Raw genomic sequence first — 20,232 nt, 5'->3', positions numbered from 1 at the left:
CAAATAAACAGGGAAAGATTGAAAGTACCTTGAACTGCACCCAAGCAACTGCTGTTTCTGCATAAATGTCAAGTCATTTCTAAACAGAAACAATGAAGTTCAGATATTCCAAGTTTTACATAATACAATGACGCTAATTTCTTTAACTCCAAAACAGTTTCCCTCTTAAGGTTTTCTTTTTTTGATGTACAATTAAGGATGTTTGAAGTAACATCAAATTAAAGGAGAAGTGTTACAAAGATTTCAGTAAATTTAATTAGCTTAGCTGTTGACTATCAATCTTTATATAACATACATGCATCTCAATGCACATCTGGAGTAAGTGTCTTAGACAAGAAAGTGACTTGTACGGAAAAAGTGGAGAACAAACTGTTGCATATAACTGAATAGATCATATGAAACAAGATGAATGCTAGAAAATGTATTAGTGTAATTTGGCAGGACATTTGTGACAGAATAGTGATTGTGAGAGATATCATGTCTTCAGGGATACACATTTTATCAGCAGAAGCTGAATTATTAATTCTTTACATAAATTTTTAAATGATTATTTAATAAACTCAGATAATGTAAGTTGCAAATTACAGAACTGGATCTCTAAGAAAAAAACTTAGTGACTGAGCAGCTGTTACTTAAATATTTTCATGTGCAATAGCCAAGAAGAGAATGGTAAAAATTACTTTTTTGGCAGATTTCGAAATGTTAAACACATTAAAACATGAAGATGTAATGAAGTAGAATAAACGGATCAGTTCTCTTCTCCTTTACTCTAAATTGCTTTTATATAGTCCATAATTTCTATTGTCTTCAGTTAACAATGTTATAGTGTTTAACTTGAGGAGGACAATTTTACTATTGAAAAGTGAGAACAAAAAATACATGGAAACTCAAATTCAAAGAGAAATTAGACACATTTGGAAAGACTGAGCATCTTTCTTCACCTGTTCCCAGTGAAAAGGTGAACATACATATGTGGCCATCCAGAGCAAGACTTGATTCACAGTTATGTTTCTTCTCCACACGTACCATAGTAATAGCAATTAGCAGGAGTGAGGGAGGAAGGATTGATGAAAATTTGGTGTTAATTAAAGAATTCTCAGAGGAACATGTCCCCAAGCCAAGGAAATTTTAGGCCAAGTCTGTGGTTTTGGCAACTTGATATAGATCTATAGAAGTCAGAAACAAAATATTAATTGATACCAGTTGATTAGTTTCCTTATGAAGTTAAAGAAAATATCACTACACAGCTACAAAACCTCTGAGTCCAAAATAAGCCTTATAGAGGTGAGCATGAGGGTGAATTTAAAGTGTGAAGCAACTACACCAGAAATGGGTTCTAGAGGAAACTCTGTAGCAAGCTCTGTCAGTGTTACGGACTGAAATAAATGAAGCATGGAACAAACACACATACCTCATCGCCATTCGTCCCCAGATGAAAATTAGCACCAGTAGTGCTGATTTTTTTGTCCTTTATGTTGTCACTACAACTTCAAGGAAAGGTTCAGTAAAGTGGATGAGGAAGATGGCATGAAGGAATTGTCACACACATGAGAAAATCTGCTTGATAAAGTCATCTGACCACACCAAAAGAAAAAGTAAATAAAAATTTAAAAAAAAAAACAAAACAACAAAGAAAACCAAAACCAGAATAAAAAATAACTCCATAAGAATGTTTACCTGAGAAAATAACTTGTACTGAAGAGATCAGTCTAAGTGAAGTAGATGGAGGGCAATGAAGGGTGCAAATGAGAATAAAATGCATTAGGAGTGAAAAACATCTCATACATCTTTATATGAGCTCTAGTGAATTTCAGTTTTCCATCAAAAATTGGTCTAAGTCTGCAAAATCCCAACTATTGAGGGTGTTTCACAAGTTTGCATGAAAGCACATGCAACACAGCTCCTTTCAGAGGTCTGAGGACATTCAGGATACCTCCTTATGAAGAAGAAATAACATCACTCAGCTACCCATGTGACTTTAGTAGAAGGCAATGGCAACACTTTTAGGCACAATGTATATGATAACTTTCTCGTATAAGGGAAGGAATTTTGGATTGTACCCATTCAGCAGTTAGATGTGAGAAGAGACCTTTTTTCTACCCGTAAATTCTACTCATAATGAAACAGACATCACGTAAGTAACAACACATCTATATCCGTGCTAACAGGTTTCTCTTAGTGAGAAACTGAATCGGAACAAATCAGAGCCAGCGAGGAAATAACAGTATGATTGCAGAGCCAGCCCAGCATTCGAGGTCAGGCTGGACATGACTGAGCAATCTGATCTAGTTGAAGATATCTCTGCTTATTGCAGGGGTGGAGGAGGGGAGTTGGACTAGGTGGCCTACGATTCCATGATTCAGAGAAATGTCAGGCTTCAGAAAACCAATGTCTCCCACTTAAGTTCAGCTGGAATTGACTGTCACTTCAGTGTTCGACCCATGGTTGTGTCACTCTGTTTAATTAATAATTTTGGAGTATGTCTGAATATTAATTCAAAGACTACCTTCCCTTCACTATCTCAGAAAAAAACTCTGTAAAAATACATATGGAATATTTATGAAATATATATGAAAAAAACACAGAGAATATCTGTTGAATTTTGAAGAGGGTTTTAAAAATTGCTGTTAAGATGGTAAGTTTGTGTACCACACTTTTGTAATTAGGAATAACATTGGCCTAAACACTGATTTTTTTAGTTATTTTATCAAAATACACCAATGTGCTCTTAGCCTTTCTCAGTTGCAATGAAATGCAACATAACTGAAAATCTTTTCTACTGAAATTCAGCAGAGACTATGCTGCCTTTCAATTTAGATAGCTAAGAATGAGCATACAATCCCAGTGATTTAGCTGATAGGTAGTATCACACAAAGTTTTGATAATATTACCCTGTCCCTGGGTTTGCTTGGTCTTATCCTTCTACCTTCAGAATTATGTATAGTTTTGAAACAAAGCAGGAATTTTGTGATAAAAAAATATAAATATTTTATTTTTAAACAAAGCACTTCGCTCTATCAAATTTTCATGTCTATATTGCATTTAAAATCGCATTTAAAGCCAAGTTGCTATTTGAGCCAATCAGAGAGTTTTGATCTCTCAGTTAAGGGACAGGACCAGATGTATACTGTTTATAGTCATTCCAATGTCCCACCCTCAAAGGCGTGTGTCCTTTGAGCAGACTCTTCAGAAAATTTCTTTACCACTCCTTTCTTTTGCCCTGTGTCTGTCCCTTCCTCACAATTATGTGATTTTATGCATTCACACGCTCAAATCATTTGTCGTTTGTCTTCCAAGTCTTTAAAAACGCGTCTGTGATTGTTTCTGCTGGCTTGTATCTTCATCTTATCATTGCGTCCTTCAAGTCTGAGGGAGGACCTGCCTCTCTCAACTACGCCATCACTGTTCCCAAAAGAAGCACCTAATGAGATATATCCTAAATTTATTCTTGTCTTCATCAGCGGATTCTACTAAGACTACCTTAGCCCCCCCTTGGTATTCCCACAGGGACTGACTGACCTGTGATTCATCAGGCTGAGAGTATTGTTTATTTGTTTATCAACAATTTTGGGAATAAATGAGACACATCCCTGAACACCTGCTTGATTTCCTGTACAGATTCCCCAAAGTCTGTTATCATGACATGTCTTTCATGAAAGAAATATCTCTATGAATTTTGTTATATAGAAATCAAATGTTTTTAAAGTTACAAATCTTTAAAAGTACTAATCAAGGCTATATGTAACTTTTTTCTTTTAATTGCTTTCAGTATGTAATAAAATGGCATGAGCAGATGTAACACTTTTCAAAGGTTGTCTCCTCTCTGCAGTCATTTATGCTGCTTCTCTCTTTTCAATGTTAGCTGCTAGATTTTTGTATTTATGCATTAATTAGTTTCCAAGTCAGTCGATTTTCTCTATTAACACTCGACTGTCTTTACCAGCACGAGTCTTCCCATCAATAGTTTCTACAACGCCAATTCCCTCATATTCCTTCAAATCAAGAGTTAATGCCCATTATTTTTTACCAAATCTTATTTACCATTTACTTCTTTTAAACTTTAAAGCCATGCATGTTCTACTGAGAAAGGTATTTCTTCTGCTGTCAATTTCAGCATCTATTTTTTTAGATATGTCACCTGTGGCTTTCCTTTGCAATTAGCTGAGTTCAATTTGTCTTTGTGACCATTCAACACTCCAGCTGATGATGTTACTTTTGCTGATTTCAATTCCATGTTGTCTATGCCTTACATCAACTTAAGTATGTTCTCTATGTATGTAAATCGTTATTACTATTTAACTGTTTTTTCCATATTAGTAATGAGAGGTCAATGAGACTTGTGATCATTTATGCCTGGCAGCATATTAAACCAACAAGAGATGCATTTATACATCTTCTGTAGTTAGTGTCTATATTAATTGCAAAACAAATTCTTTTGCATTTATTTTAATTATATGCATACACAAGTTGCTTTGTATTAAACCAATCTGCCTATATATGTCTGTTTTGTGTATCTATTCATGTGTCAATTTCATGGCATCTCTGCATTTCATTATTAATACTAAGTATTTCACGATAATACAAATATAATTTCCATATGGTATTTGCAATTTCCCAGCCCAAACTCTTCTGCTAACTTAATCTTAAACATTTCTCAGCTGACACAGAATGCTTCTTCAAAAAAATAACTAGAAATTCTGAACAGCTGCATGGAGTGCAGAGAAAAACACTGAGATCCGAGATTCTCTATTACAAGCGGCCTTGGAAACACGTGAAAAAGATGAAGTTTTACTCCTGTGGCTAATATGCAGCTATAGAGGTTGTCAGTGTTAATCTCAGTCCCAAGTCTGCAGATAGTTTTACAGGAAAACCTTTTGTCTCATGCACCATTTTCAGTCACATTCAGAAATTCATTAAATATTCCCTTTATTCTTTTAATCCTTTCAGAAAAAGGTAGAATATTGCATGAAGAAAAGTTATGAGGCAGTTATGCAGCATCTATCTGACAAAGGCTAGACATAGCTGGTTTCTTTCTTCATATATTTTCAGATTTGCTAGTTCTCATACAACTAAGCAATGACTAAGCATCTACCAGGATCACAGGTCAGAACAGTCCTGTGATACGGAGGGAGGGGGGTTGTTGTTTGATTCTATTAATGAAATCATAGAATCCTAGTGTGGTTGGGATGAGAATGGAACTTAAAGATCATCTTGTTCCAACCCTTGCATCACAGGTAAAGACACCTTCCATTAGACCAGGTTGCTTAAAGCTGCATCGAGCCTGGTATTGAATACTTACAAACATAGGGAATCCAGGGAATCCACAGCCCTGTGGGCAGCCAGGTCCAGTGTTTCACCCCCTCACAGTAAAGAATTTCTTCCTAATATCTAATCTAAAGCCATGATCTTTTAGTTGTTTTTAATTTAAAGAACAGAGCACAGGCTCTTCTGCCTATAAATAGAGCGAAACCATTAACAAGCCAGATTTACAGACTTTTAAAGTTTTCTAGAAATTGCTAATAAATTCCAATGGAGACAATAAGGAGAGAATTATTCTTTACACAATTAGAAAAGTCAATAACTTTTTATCAAAGCCTCAAAGTTGGGAGTAATTCGAAATAGTTTAACCTCCTAATATGTTTACATGGCAAAGCATAATTTTAACCTTATCAGGGCAATGCACATGTGCTCGTGTGGTACTAGTCTTGGATTAATCAGAATCACCCTATTTCCTATGCCCCAAGGCAGTATCTAGGAACTACAATGGGTAAGATTAACATTCATATATTCTGTATATCAATATTAAATATTCATATTTTAATACCTTACAGTGTCTTAGCAAGTTTCTCTGTCATTGTATTAGCTTAGTACAATGCTGTGTGAAACAGGAGTCTTCCCATCAACGCTTTCATTATACTGCTGCACTAGACAGATACAGCAGTAAGCCTCTTTCTTATACAGTATGGAGTCATATCAAGCTAATATTTTGATAGTAAGTTAGTCAAGCTTTATATGAATATGATTCACTGTGCTGAAAACAAATGGCACCACAGTAAATTGTTCACTTGATCAGAACCACCCACTGTACTAAAGTTAGTGTAGGGATTGCTCCTGGGTTATTGGAAGTCTGGAGGAGGTGTGGCTCTATTATTTTGAAACAGGAGACATTCTTATTACAGTTTCTACCAATGGAAACTACTGCTGCCTGAAGAGTACACACCAACTGTACATTTGATCTAGGTAAAGTACTTTAGGAGGCCCAGCCCATTTCTCTCATCATGCTTTCTCTCACCCCAGCAACATCTTCCATTTTTCAACAATGGGCATACTTTGCTAGGTTTCTAGGCTGGTATAAACACTGAGAGTCAGTGAAAAGTCCCTTATTAGTCCATAAATTGTCACTGATATGTCATTTTATCAATGTCATTGATAAAGGTGACTTTGGACATAGTACCAGATCATAACTACAACCGTTACAATTCCACTGAAAGAACAGAGTGTATCTAGGGAATAATAAATATCTACTGCAACACTTTATGAAAATGTGTACATATAAGGATTATTATGCAATTAATCTAGTAATTTAATATGCTGGTTTTTTCCTGTTACATTGGCCATATTCTGTTGACAAATCATTAAAAGTACATTTTCCCTTTCGCAGCTTAGTTTTACAAAAACAGTGGTTTAAGCTTCTTCAACAATACTTTCACTCAATTTTTTCAAGGTACCTAAAGATGCAGCAAAGTGCTAGACTCATAACTAGAAGTACTGAGCCTTACCCGTCTCTACTAATGCTGCATGCATAAAATTATTATAAATAGATAAAAAGATTCCTACACTCTTCCCACAGTGATACCGTTGCAGCAGTCCCACAGAAGACAAGTTTTTCTGTAGCTGCGGAGGAAGTAGAAGGATATGCTTCACAGGAAACAGAGCCAGAAAACACCCCTTTGGTCACAGTAGATTTTCCACAACACTGACAGCAGCTCTCAACAGACATCTTTTTCCATAGAATTTCTAGTTCCCCATCCTCCTCTCTGCCATCCCTCTTTGTTGCTCAGTTGTCTTGCTTGAATACTTGAAGTCCAAACTCACATTTTTTGCTCTTGCTTGTTAAGTCTAAGAAAATTTCCTCTTTTATTTGTACTATTATTACTATCACCATAACATCACACTCCCCTCTACAGCTTCTCCCCGGATATGACACTTCTTTTTTTTAATGTTCTCTCATCTTGTACTCAAAAACTATAAAATCTTTGTTGTCCTGTATATTTTTCATGTTGATCGTATAAACAGGGAGATGAGTGAGGATTTTTCCCTGGTGTTTATTCCAGTCAACATTTAGGTGGGAGGCATACAGAAAATAGCACAGATACTCCATATCCGTACCTCAAGAGTACAGGAAACCATGCCAATTGTTCCCTGTGGACTGCGAAGTACAACACTTCTCCAGACAAAAAATGTGTTCTTCAGACCGTTGCTCATACACATAAACACCAAAAAAAAATAAAAAAAATCTACTGGAGAAGCAGTTCTTATTGTATCTGATCTCATACCATTTATGCACTTCACACTTGTAGCTTATTCCATTAAACAAACTGATTTAAAGTTTATTTACAAAGGGCTTTTTTTGGATGGTACATGTGCCCACATGAGAATTACTTTAAGCACTACACTAGTATGATGGCTGTAGTTTTTCATAGCCATGTCATCAAAATATTAGACTTTCAAACAAACTGGACAAACTTTGTCTGAACTTATACTAGTGACCCGTTGCAATTTTAAGAAAAGTGGTTTAGATATACTCTCTTTCTCACTACTGGGACATTTCAGTGAGCACAGCTTTCTGTTTCCACTTGTTTTGCTTCAAATAACTTGACATACTTTCATCTCCATTTATCGATGCCTGCCTCTATATTACTTTCTAAGGCATCCATGCAAAACCTTGCAGATTTCCAGCTAGAAAGGCAGAAGAAAGAAACATGATGAATTATGGAATCATAAAATCACAGAATCATTAAGGTTGGAAAAGACCTCCAAGATCATTGAATCCAACCTTTGGCTGAATACCATCATGTCAACTAAATCATGGCACTAAATGTCATGTCCAGTTCTTAACTGAACACTTCCAGGGATGGTGACTCCACCACCTCCCCAGGCAACCTTTTGCAATGTCTAAGCAATTTTTCAGTGAAGAAATTCTTCCTGATGTCCAGCTGCAATGTCCCTTGGTGCAGCTCAAGGCCATTTACTCTTGTCACTGGTTACCTGGGAGAAGAGATTGACCCCCACCTTGCTAGAATCTTTTTTCAGGTAGTCGTAGAGACCAGTAAGGTGTCCTCTGAGTCTCCTTTTCTCCAGGCTAAACATCCCAGCTCCCTCAGCTGCTCTTCATAGGACTTACCCTTCATCTGCTTCATTGCCCTTCTCTGGACAAGCTCCAGCACCACAATGTTTTTATTGTAGTGAGAGGTCCAGAACTGGACACAGGATTTGAGATGTGGCCTAACCAGTGCCGAGTAGACAGGGACAGTCATTGCCCTGGTCCTGTTGCCCACACCATTGCTGATCCAAGCCATGATGCCATTGGCAATCCTGGTCACCTGGTCAAGATGGCATTGGTCCTCTTGGCCATCTGGGCACAGTGCTGGCTCATGTTCAGCCACCACCAGCAGCCACTAGGTATCTTTCCAGCCAGTCTTCCCCCAGCCTGGAGCACTCCATGAGGTTGTTGTGACCCAAACGCAAGATCTGGCACTTGGCCTTGTTGAACCTGAAGTTTCTTCAGGTGAATGCTGTGGGAAACAATATCAAAGACCTTATTGAAGTCCAGGTAGACACATCCACAGCCTTTCCTTAATCCACTTGGCAGGTCACATAGTCATAAAAGGACAACAGGCAGATCAAGCAGGACCTGCCTTTCCTAAACTTGTGCTGGCAGTGCCTGATCCCCTGGTTGTGCTGTACATGCCATGTGATGACACTCATGTTCCATAATCTCCCCTGGCAGTGAGGTCAGGCTGACAGGCTTGCAGTCCCCCAGATCCTAATGCTGACCCTTCTTATATGAGTGTGGCACTATCTAACCTTACAGTTAACCAAGACAGATGATAAACGATGGAGAGTGACTTGGCAAGTTCTTTCACCAGCTCCCTCAGTACCCTTGAGTGAATCCCATTCAGCCCCATAGACTTGTGAGTGTTTGAACGGCACAGCAGTTCACTAGCTACTTCCTCCTGGATTGCAGGAAATTTATTCCGCTCCCCCTTCCTGTGTACCAGCCCAGGGGCCTGGTTGCCCTGAGAATAACTAGACTTTCTATTAAAGACTGAATCAAAGAAGGCATTCAGTACCTCAGCCTTTTCCTTATCCTTCGTGGCCATATCAATAAAGGACAGAGATTTTTCTTGGCCCTCCTTTTGTTGTTAATTTATAAAACTACCTTTATTAATCTTTTACAGCTGTGGCTGGTCAGATTGAGTTCTAGCTGAGGTTTTCCCTGTCTAATTTTCTCCCTACATGACCCAATGACAACCTTGTATTCTTTTTGAGTTGCCTGCTCCTTCTTCCTAGGGTCAGGAACTCTCTTTTTTTACCCTTAGTCCCAGTGAAAGCTCCCTGTTCAGCCAAGCCAGTCTTCCCTGGCAGGTTGTCTTTCAGCATACAGGGAATGGTCTGCTTCTGTACCTTTAAGATTTCCTTCCTACAGTCAAGCCTTCTTGGAGCCCTTAGTTATACAGGAGTGTTTCCCAAGGAACTCCCTTAACCAGTGCCATGAACTGGCCAAAGTCTGCCCTCTGGCTGACCAAAGCAGAGGTTTTGTTGACCCCTTCCTTACTTCACCAAAAATTGAAAACTCTATCATTTCATGGTTGCTGTGCCCAACACGGCCTCTGACCACAACACCTCCCCACCAACCCTTCTCTTTTCACAAACAACAAGGTAGCCCCAGTAGGCTCATTTCCCAGCTGTGTCAGGAAAGTCTCTTCTACACACCCCAGTAGCATCCTAAACTACCTCCTCTTCACTGTGTTGAGTTTGCAGCAGACATCTGGCAAGTTAAAGTCTCCCACAAGAACAAGGGCTAACAATTGTGAAACTTCAGCCAGCTGCTTGCATAATACTTCATCTGCCTCTTCATCCTGGTTGGGTGGTCTGTTACAGACTCCCACCAGGGTGTCTGCCTGATTTCTACCCTGGTTCTTACCAATCGGCACCCAACTTTATTTTCACTGTCCTTGAGCTCTATACAGTTGAAAACTCTGTGTGTTTGTAATCATATATACCAAAAAGGAAGGGTGGGTGAAAATTTTCCCCTGATATCCTGACACAACATAAGTACTTTTTTAGAATAACATTCAGCTTGGCTTCCATCCCAAGCGGGAGTTCATCTGTTTCCTTCCAGTGACTGGTTACAATTTCCTGAAGCTGAACAGCAATAGTACAGATTCCAGGTAGAATTTAAACAACTGATACTGGAGTGTGTCATTACTTTTGAGAAATTTAATGGTCTTCAATTTTATCCTGTAAACTGTGCTTAATGAGTAAAAAAAGGATGTATCACAGCAGATATTGTTATCTTTTATTATCTTTTTATTAAGAAAGTACTATTTTGTAAATTACTTCCTCATGTTTTTTAGTAGAAACTAATATTAACAGCTCTGAGAATAACACTGGCCTCTCTTCATCTTATCTGTTAAAGATTTACTTTGAAGCATGCCTCCATGTCATAATAACTTTACTTTGAAGCATGCCTCCATGTAATAACTGCCCGTAACACATCTAATGGGTATGAGAAGCCTCAAGTCCAACCCTCTTTTTCTCCTGCCTAATGTGGTTTATTGCAGTGCCCATCTTACTGCCTTGTGCATAAGTTTTCAAGTTATTAGTTTGTGTAGTACCATAATACACTTTCATAGGCTTGCCTAGGCTCTCCTGTCACCCTGTATATGAGGCTAGACTACAGCTCTGAATGGTGAACCCGCACTGCCAAACAAGATGATGCAGCTGCAGATACAGCTTCAGGATGTGGAAATCAAATTTATTCCCACTGGCATTGACCTGAATCCCCTCTAAGTACCTTCAAAAGACATCTTGGCAGTGTTAGTAGTATTTTTAAATTGTTAAAAACAGGCTAAGTCTGTCTAAACACACGTTATTCACCAACTCTCGTCAAAGCAATTCTGCTTTTTCTACATGATTGTCCAGCAGACCATGGGAACCTGCTGCATAGGCTATCTATTTTAGTCCCAAGCTAGGCCCTCAAGCTATGATCAAGCTCATCCAAGCAGTGGTCACAATAAATACTGTTTTACTGTCTTAAGCAATAATAGGGGCTCTCTTTCAGGAAGAATTTTTGAGCTGTGTCAGCAAATGCAACTCAGAAGGAGGCATATCTCTGGCTGTAAAGCACCCTGGGCTAGATCTCTGATTGCATCTGAGGAGCTGCAAAGTACCCGCTAAGAGATGGCAGATGAAAGCCCTCTGCCTTCATCTGCACCTTGCTAAAATCCCAGCACAAGACAGTGTCCACAAGGAGCTGGTGTTCAAAGTAGCATAAAACAGAAGTCGATACAGCTACTTATTTTATTTTGTCTGTTCAGTGAAGGTGAAAAAAAAAAAGAATTAAAAAAAGAAGACCAAAATATAAAAAAAAAGAAAAAAAAATAAATAAAAAAAAGAAGTACTGGGAAGAAAACACTGAGCTTCTCCACAAAAAATAAAAGCAGATAAAGGAAGAGAAGCTACAAGCGAAGTACAACTGTTTTTATGCTGGGTCTGATGCAGGGGTTGTGGCAGTAGTGTATATTGTTGAGGGTGCCATGTGTGGGGTAACACACCAACTATTGCCCAAGGAGCAAATTCAGTCAGGCTGTGCCTTCTGCTCCCTTCCTTGCTACATACGAGTGACACACAACATGCTGCTGCTCTTGCTGGCACCAGGTAGCTGCCAACATGACTGTGGAAGGAAGTCAGTGACCATGCATCCTCACATAGGTCCCCCATCTTCCCCACCATGTCAAATCAGGAGCAGCATCCTTTGGTTACTCCTCCTCTAGATGACTTGGGCATTTGGCACAGGATGGGAAGGGAGAATGTTGTTGTGCTATGCACAGACAGGCATGGGCTGCAGTGTAGTCCTACACAAGCATGTGAGCTAGTTTTGCAGTTTTCCTGCCTTTTCTGGGCATCAGTGGAAGTAAAGATGCTAAGATGGAGGCCTGAAAGCTGCTTGAGGGAGTACAAATGCAACAACATGGTTGGATGCACTTTGAACTCATGTCACAAATTGACGGGCAAATTAAGCACGCCAACAAAAGGCTAAATGAAATGATTCATCTGATGTTGTTTTCTTGCAAACAGCTTTTTCACAGAGCAAAAGAATTTGATATAAATTTTAAAAATCAGCATAAGTAAATATGTCAAGCCACCGAATTAATTTCTTTCCATTTGAATGGCAGAAACCTTAGAGTCTATGCATTATTGAACCTCCTACTTTGTGGAAAAATCAGACTCCAGGGGTTAAACTCAGCTGCCAGGAAAAAGTAAAGCAGTGCCATTTCAGAGCTTGTATGACACACACATGTGACACAGGACTTCCAGGAGAGCTGCATTGCTCTGGAGTGATTGTTGGACAACATATAGGGTAATTTATTGCTTCTCAAGTGACTATAGACTCCTACATTTAGGCAGCTGGATCCCATCTTAGAGTACTTCATAAGATAAGTACAGGAGTAAATATTGAATGATTGGGAACAAGGGCAAGACCTTGTAATTCAGTTTGTTATTCCTCTCATTTAAAGTTTACACAGATATTGTAACTGTGTAAATGTTTCTACATATAGATACACATACGCATTTACATATGCTGTAACAATCTGAAAATGACTTGGGAAGTTTCTGACATAGTAATTGCTGCAGAAAGGCTTTACTGGTCATTGATTCTTACCGTTAGCCAAGTGACTTCATTTGTTGAAGAAAAATCTTGGTAGGTCTGCAACCCTGAAATAAAAGCTGGAAGAAGTTCCCTTCTCTTTTCCAGAGTCTAAAAGAAAGAGGCAAAGAGATTTTAAGAGTCCCAGAAGCAGAGAAGACCTTGGAAGATTTTTGATTCCCTCCATGGAAAAATAGTCTGCATGTAAAGCATAGGTAGAAATAGGGATAAAACAACAGGGGCATTACAAATAGAGTGTGCTAGAGTACTAACAGTGTGTATGTAATACTATACATACAGAGTACAGTACATATTTTCTATTACTCATGTGACTAGCAAAGAAAACTAAAGGCGTCTTCATCATTGTAATTATTTCAGGTAGTTTTTCTTACAAAGATCTTTAAAATCAACGGAGCCTGCTGTCCCTCTTTACAGAGACTATTTCTTTGCAATTGTACTTTATAGCAGGTACTGGTAGATGTAAGTACAGTAGGCACATCTCTTACATCCGAAAAAATGCAGACACAGAGAGTAACTGAGCATTTCTGTATGAAAATTTCTTTAGGCCCTTAGGAAAACACCAGTTTCAAATGTAACTGTACTCACTGTTTTTTTTTTCTCTCTCTCTAAAACTACAGTTACAAATAGCAAGAGGTTATTGAAATAGCAATCTCATCTGCTACATGATCCAGAGACCACTTATACTGGTAGGATAATCAGAGAGAATAACAGTAGAAACAAAACATTTTTTATAGAAGAAACTTGGCTTCCAGCAAAAGGACTTTTACTGAAGACAATGAAGTCCCATTGATTTCAGCTGAAATTATGCTGTGTATAAAACGAGAAACTGATTTCAATGTTTATTACTGCAATATTGCACGCTTCAACAATCCAGAGAATTTTAATCTGGAATGCTGGTAATGAGGAATTAAACCTGTCTTGGAGCACTTTGTCATGGTGAATTTCTATATCTAACCTGAAGGGTAATCAGATGACATTAGCCTTCCATAACAGCTCACAGACATCAGTTTCATTAATTTAAAAAAGTGGCAACAGGTAGCATACTTTTTCTCTAGCATAATTTAACCTCAGAAAATATTTTTGCATCCCTTATAGAAATATACTTAGTATATATACATACTTGATTAGAAGAGCAAATGGTCACATATTGCCCAAATGTGTTAAATAATAGTGTTTCCATAAATTGGAGCAAAATTAAAAAAAATCTTTGCACCTTTTTTAAAATTTGTATGATCTGAAATCTGGAGGATAAGTGAATACGAGAAGAAACCACAAACGTTGATGCACCAAATATCATTACTATGTTTCAGTAAATGGTACTTCATGATGGGACAGATGAATACTGAGCTAAACATGTAAAAGTCTCATGGAAAAAAATGAAGAAATGTCAGAAACAACAAAGATTTCTCTTCTTTATCGGTAAATAATATTTCATCTTTCAGGGGATCACTGGTATTTTGAAATGACTGACTGTCAAGTACAATTTGATGACTTTAGACAATGCCACAAGTGCTTGGACAATTCTTTAAACCATTCTGAGTAGTTTCAATACTTTCTTCTAAGTGTTATTTTGTTCTAAGCAAAATTTATAATGTAATTTAAAAAAAGATATGCAAATATGCTAAAGTATCTGAAACTTTGGATTCTATTTTTAAAATTAAGTCTGTCACTAGTACAGAAATTATGTAACAGTTTCCTCCTTTGTGTTTAATTGGGATTCAGCCTGACCATAAAACACAATAGTTTATACCTACCTAAAGTGACAGTCTGATTTAAGTCTCAATGGCTACCACAGTCCTGATAAAAAAACAAAGTTGTAAATAGGAGGCAGATATCTACTATGAAAGACTACTTACACCTAAATAGATAAAATAGATGGGAATTTAGAGGATGCATGAAATAAACAAGCTAACAAGAATAAAAATATCAATTTGGAAAATATGGTGTTTGTTTTGATCAGGATTTTCAAAGCTGATACATTTTTCAACTTAGATCTAGTGTAACTATATATCTAACGGTGTCTAGAACTGACTACCACTATTCCCGACTATTTGTCAGGGAATTTGAAGCAGAACTGTTGTGCCTTGATCAGTTAATTCCTAAGGTGTCCAAAGGAGGAATCAGATTTAACTAAAATGCAGACCTAATATGTGAAAACGTAGCCAAAATTTTGGATCACATGAAACAAGAAAGAGACTATCATCAAAGAATTAAAAGGAAGAAGCTAAGAGAGTAAATGATAATTTCTTGCTTAACTGAGAACACAAGTCATATACTAATGACAAAAAAAATCTTTTAAAAAAAACACAACAAGATTTTGGGGAGTAAAGGTAAATGTTCAAATGCAACATTTAGTAAGACAAGAGGGCATGGTCTTAAGCTCTGCCAGGGGAGGTTCAGGTTAGATATTAGGGAGAAATTCTTTACAGAGAGGACAATCGGGAATTGGAATGGGTTGCCCAGGGAAGTGGTGGATTCTCTGTCCCTGGAGGTTTTTAAGAAGAGACTGGATGTGGCACTTAGTGCCATGGTCTAATACTGCAGTGATAGTGGATCAGAGGTTGGACTTGGTGATCTCAGAGGTCCTTTTCAACCTGATGAGTTCATTTGACTTGAAACTTAAAATAGCCTATTAAGTTGAAGTAAATAAAAGGCTTTAAGTCTCTACAAGTTACTGTTGTTCTGATTAGCATTCAAGATTTTAATCAAAAAAGTTAGTCCATCAAAGGAAAAATAATTTCTTTTAAAGACCTAAATTTTAAAAGAACCTCTCTGATAACAAAACATTTCAGTTTTTCAAAATCTTTGAATGCACTTTCCACAAAAAAAATAAATGCTTATGCTGACAAAACTGGTAAAGTTGAAAATCGGAAAGTATTTTACAAATTTATTTGGTCAGATTTTACATGACTGTAACCAATATTTTATGCAATGCTGTCACAAAAATTTCATTCTCAATGTTCACTATGCCTCACCAAATTGACAATTTCTTGAAATATTTTCTTAATTTTCATCTTCTCAATATTTCTCTATGATAGAGACATCTACCTGACTTAAGAACTGAACAAAATCAGAGACAGAGCCCCAGGCTCACTCAGAAAGGAGTGGACCTTATAATTTTTAAAAACCATAATATTCTATTTACCAGCAGAAGTGTGCCACACTTGGTCTTTCAAATCTCATGATCTGGGGATGGATTTTCTAGGAAGGTAACATTTCATGGTACCATATTCCTTTCTTACCTTATATCTGAGTCAGATTTTAATTTCTTGTGTCATGTAGGTTTTTCCAAGTTGTCATGGCTTTCATCCATCTGTAAGATAAATCAATACTAGCTTTTTGTAGCATCTGGAGAAACAGAACAGAAAAAGTTATTTCATCTTTTGACTAAATCAAAGTAATCACATCTTCAAGTATACAGAATTACATGCATAAGCACTGAGTTTAATTCATGATCTGCTGTTCTTTGCTAGTAATACTAGTACTCCCAAACAGGACATATTTTCCTCACAGAAAAAAGCCTATAAAGAAATAATATAAAATGAATATTAATTATGTACATAATAAAGAATATTTGATTAATTCCCAGAGGCTTTACATTTGGATAACCAACTGAACGGAATACTGTATTCACTGTGAAAAATTAATAAGTTCTTTCTTTTCAGCATTTTGTATCTGATTGTCTGCATATTACTTTAATAAAAAACGTCATTCTTTTTTACTACTGGCTTTCAAAGGAACCAATAGAAAAATGACTGATACAACAGAAACTGAACTTCCCTATGCAAGACTGTAAGAACCCTCTTCTGTTTGCTTTCTCAGGAGTGCAATGGACTACTTTTGTGTGTCACACTGCTTAAATAGAACCCTTTTCTGATATATTTGCATTTCACTATACAAGTGGGATCTCTCAGAAAGCTCAGGAGACTTACTCTTGAGCAATGCAAGGTTTTCCTGCTGTGCTGGTTCTACTTGCTACAGCACTGAACTGCACCACAGTTGCCAAGAACCAAACTGACTTACCTGATACTGACCATGATACTACTCAGGCTGTGGAGGATAATTTGGGTTAATCAAGTGTAGGTTAGCATAAGTGCACGTGCTTTTACCACAATTTGCTCTCACAATATGGTATGTGATGTTGCAGCTCATTCATCTCTTCACAGCTATGCTGCAGCTATGCACTGTACATATGCAGTATACATTGTATACTGTAATTCACATCAAAGAAAAAACAACAGAGACTGATTATCTTCCTTGTCCAAGAATCACAGTTTCTAAACTCACAAACAAGAGTGGAGTCCTCAGAAAATCCCTGGGAGCTGTCAAGTTTGTTCTCAAGGACTAAACAGCAGTCAAAGACTTCTTGGGTCTAATTTTTATAGTAGTTTAAAAGTCTTTGAAGACAGTTACTAGATGAACAGAATAAAACTGAGAGGCTGGTTTTATTTTCTGAGTCTGAAGAGAGAGTATTACTAGTGCAATCTGCCTTCTAAAATACTTGCACACCATTTGAATGTTCTAGGCTAAACTCCCCAAAATTTGGTATTTAAATTTGCAAAAATAGTTCTCCAGATAAGGCAGCTCCTCTAGGACTTACAGAAGCCACCTATGTCATGAAGCAGAACCTCATTAATCAAATAGTTCCGAAGGGATACTCAAAAACTGGCTTGTTGATAGGCTCTCTCGATAATTAGTCATTGCTCAGAATAGGCAGTTAATGATGCAGGAGCTTTATTAAATAAATCTTGGCAGAGCTCTTTTCTAGTCCCAGCTACTTGACTGATAGCATTTCCTGATTACCCAAACTTGATATTTCATTCGTAGACCGTGTTCACAAAAACCGGACTGTATTGCCGGGCAAAGGAAAAGCACAGGAATGTCTGATTAAACAAGACTGAGTGCTCTGTATGATTTCTATAACCAAACAGTTAAAATGAAATGTCTGCTTCTGTGTTTGTTGGTAAGACCAGTAAACATTATCAACTTTCTGCTTCTACTGAAAGCCTTAATTTCATCATCCTATAATTAACAATTTTACTATTTCTTCTAAATACAGATTCCAAAATGAACTATTATCAACTACATGTTTACAGAGCCAAATGGATTTGAATTCACTCCCAACAGATGGAAATACAAATCCTGATAACATAAATCTGTTCCCAAAGCAGTTATTCTTCCCCATCCTAGATCCATATATACTACTTGGTCAATCTGGTTGTAGCAAGCTTAGGCAAGCTTGGATTTAGAGGTATTGAAACAAATATTTGTTTGACTATACTGGTGCATTGATAAAAAGGTGCTAAATTTCACTTCCATACTTTGAACAAATTAGTGTTTTTTCCTAAGAATTTATTTTGAATTAGGTAATTATGTTCAGAGTAACACCTTCTCCCTCTTCCCTTGGAAAAACTATGACCATTGTTCCTCCATCACATATTTAATTTGCAATCTTCAATTTCTCCTAATTTTGATTGATCAGTGAATATGTGTCATTCCAAGCTTTTACTTACTATAAATGGAGCATACATTTAATTTCCTATTTTGTACTACAGCTATGCAGTATGCAGTGATATACGAGTAAACCATAAGCTTGAAACACAGGAAATATTTATTGGTTTCTTTAAAATTATGTTTGGTCTTAATAGCAAATTAAGTTTATGTTTGTCCAATTAGAGATGTAATCTATCTGAAGACTCAGAAATGGGAGAGTCCCAGATTACATGAGGATTTGACTGCACAACATGAAACCCATTATAGGTTTCAAAATAACACATCCTACACACCTTTTATCTTTTCAAAGGCCATTAATTAGTATCAAAGTAGAAATTAGTATTTCCATAAGAAATTGTACCATTTAGCCTCTACCACAAAACCCTTCATAATACCCTTTCCACAGTATACGAAGACACCCAATGAATTTGGTACCCAAGAAGATATTCCATTCTGAACAATATGCAAAATGTATCTGTATCTGAATGATAAACTAATTACATTTCCAAACGTTGCTTATGTGCAAACACCATGAAAGAGACAATACCTGTTCTTAGGACAACTAGTACTCTCCTTTCTGGCACTCTGGTACTGTAGGGGGAGAGAAGTTGGGTGATCTGTATCACCCATTATAGCTTTTGACCTGGGTTTGTAGTCACAAATCATCACATATGAGATACAATACTATGGCTAGAATTATATACATTTTTGGTCTTTCTGAAAGATGATGAATTAGAACTCCAGCCCCTCTGTGTGAAAAGATCAGTACAAGAGCTAGTACAGAAATGTCTGCAGCCTCTATGCTGCTTATATTTATTGTAATTAGTTATAAACTTGGATAGGTTAAGCATTATAAAGAATTCTCTGGTCGAATCAGCTAATACTTAAAAGTGGTATTAATACTAATTAATGAATTTTTCATAGGTGTTTATGAAGCAGTTCTGAAGATACCTGGTGATGTCACTTTATTGGGTCACAAGTCCCCGAGGAAGACCAAAACTGACTGCTAGTATTTTACTTTTTGTTTTCTTATTATTATTAGCTTATACTAATAAAGTTGAAGATAGACTTTTGCAGGATCATTAACTCATAATATTTACCATTACCCCATGCATGTTATAGTGTTTTTTAAAATATTAACTTCTCTTTAGAACAGATGTTGGAGTTGAGTAATTAAAAATAGCACCATTTGTTTTTCAAAAAGAAATGAAAATTAGTTTTTCCATTCATATTTAAAGAAAGTTCATTTAGAACTAGGTTCATATTCACAGACTACTCTGTAATTCAGTATCTTTAAAGAAATAAACTTGGTAACTATATTATTAAAAGACTATTGTTAAAAAAAATCATCATAAAACCATTGTTTATTCAAGTCCAAGAAAATGAATAGATGAATATTTTAAAATAAAACATATTTAACCAGCAAGATAGGAAGCATTCTAAAATACTTGTCCAAGCCCACAATAAAATGAAGTAACAACTCATCAGTTGGTTCACTTGAAACATATTTGTAGGACTGGAATAACATCTGTTTTTGTTAATTTAAAAGCTAAAGAATGAAGTGGTAGGTTAACTTGCCTGCACAACAAATTTAAAGGAAGTTCAGGTAGCCAATGTTAATTCTACTTAGGAATAAATAAAACTAGTACATTGGAGCACTGCATTTGTAAGCCTTGGCATACTGAAATCGTGTGAACTGAGGGTCATAAGACTTCTGTTATTATAATTAAATCTAGTGATTATTTTAGGTCAGTTAAGTAAACTATTCCCTTTTAAATTTAATA

The sequence above is a fragment of the Manacus candei genome, unplaced genomic scaffold, assembly GCF_025592945.1.
Source record: "Manacus candei isolate 608988 ecotype Guabito, Panama unplaced genomic scaffold, ASM2559294v1 h1tg000027l, whole genome shotgun sequence".
In the NCBI taxonomy this organism is placed as follows: domain Eukaryota; kingdom Metazoa; phylum Chordata; class Aves; order Passeriformes; family Pipridae; genus Manacus; species Manacus candei.
The sequence above is the reverse complement of the archived record's forward strand: the minus strand, read 5'-3'. Positions refer to the sequence as shown.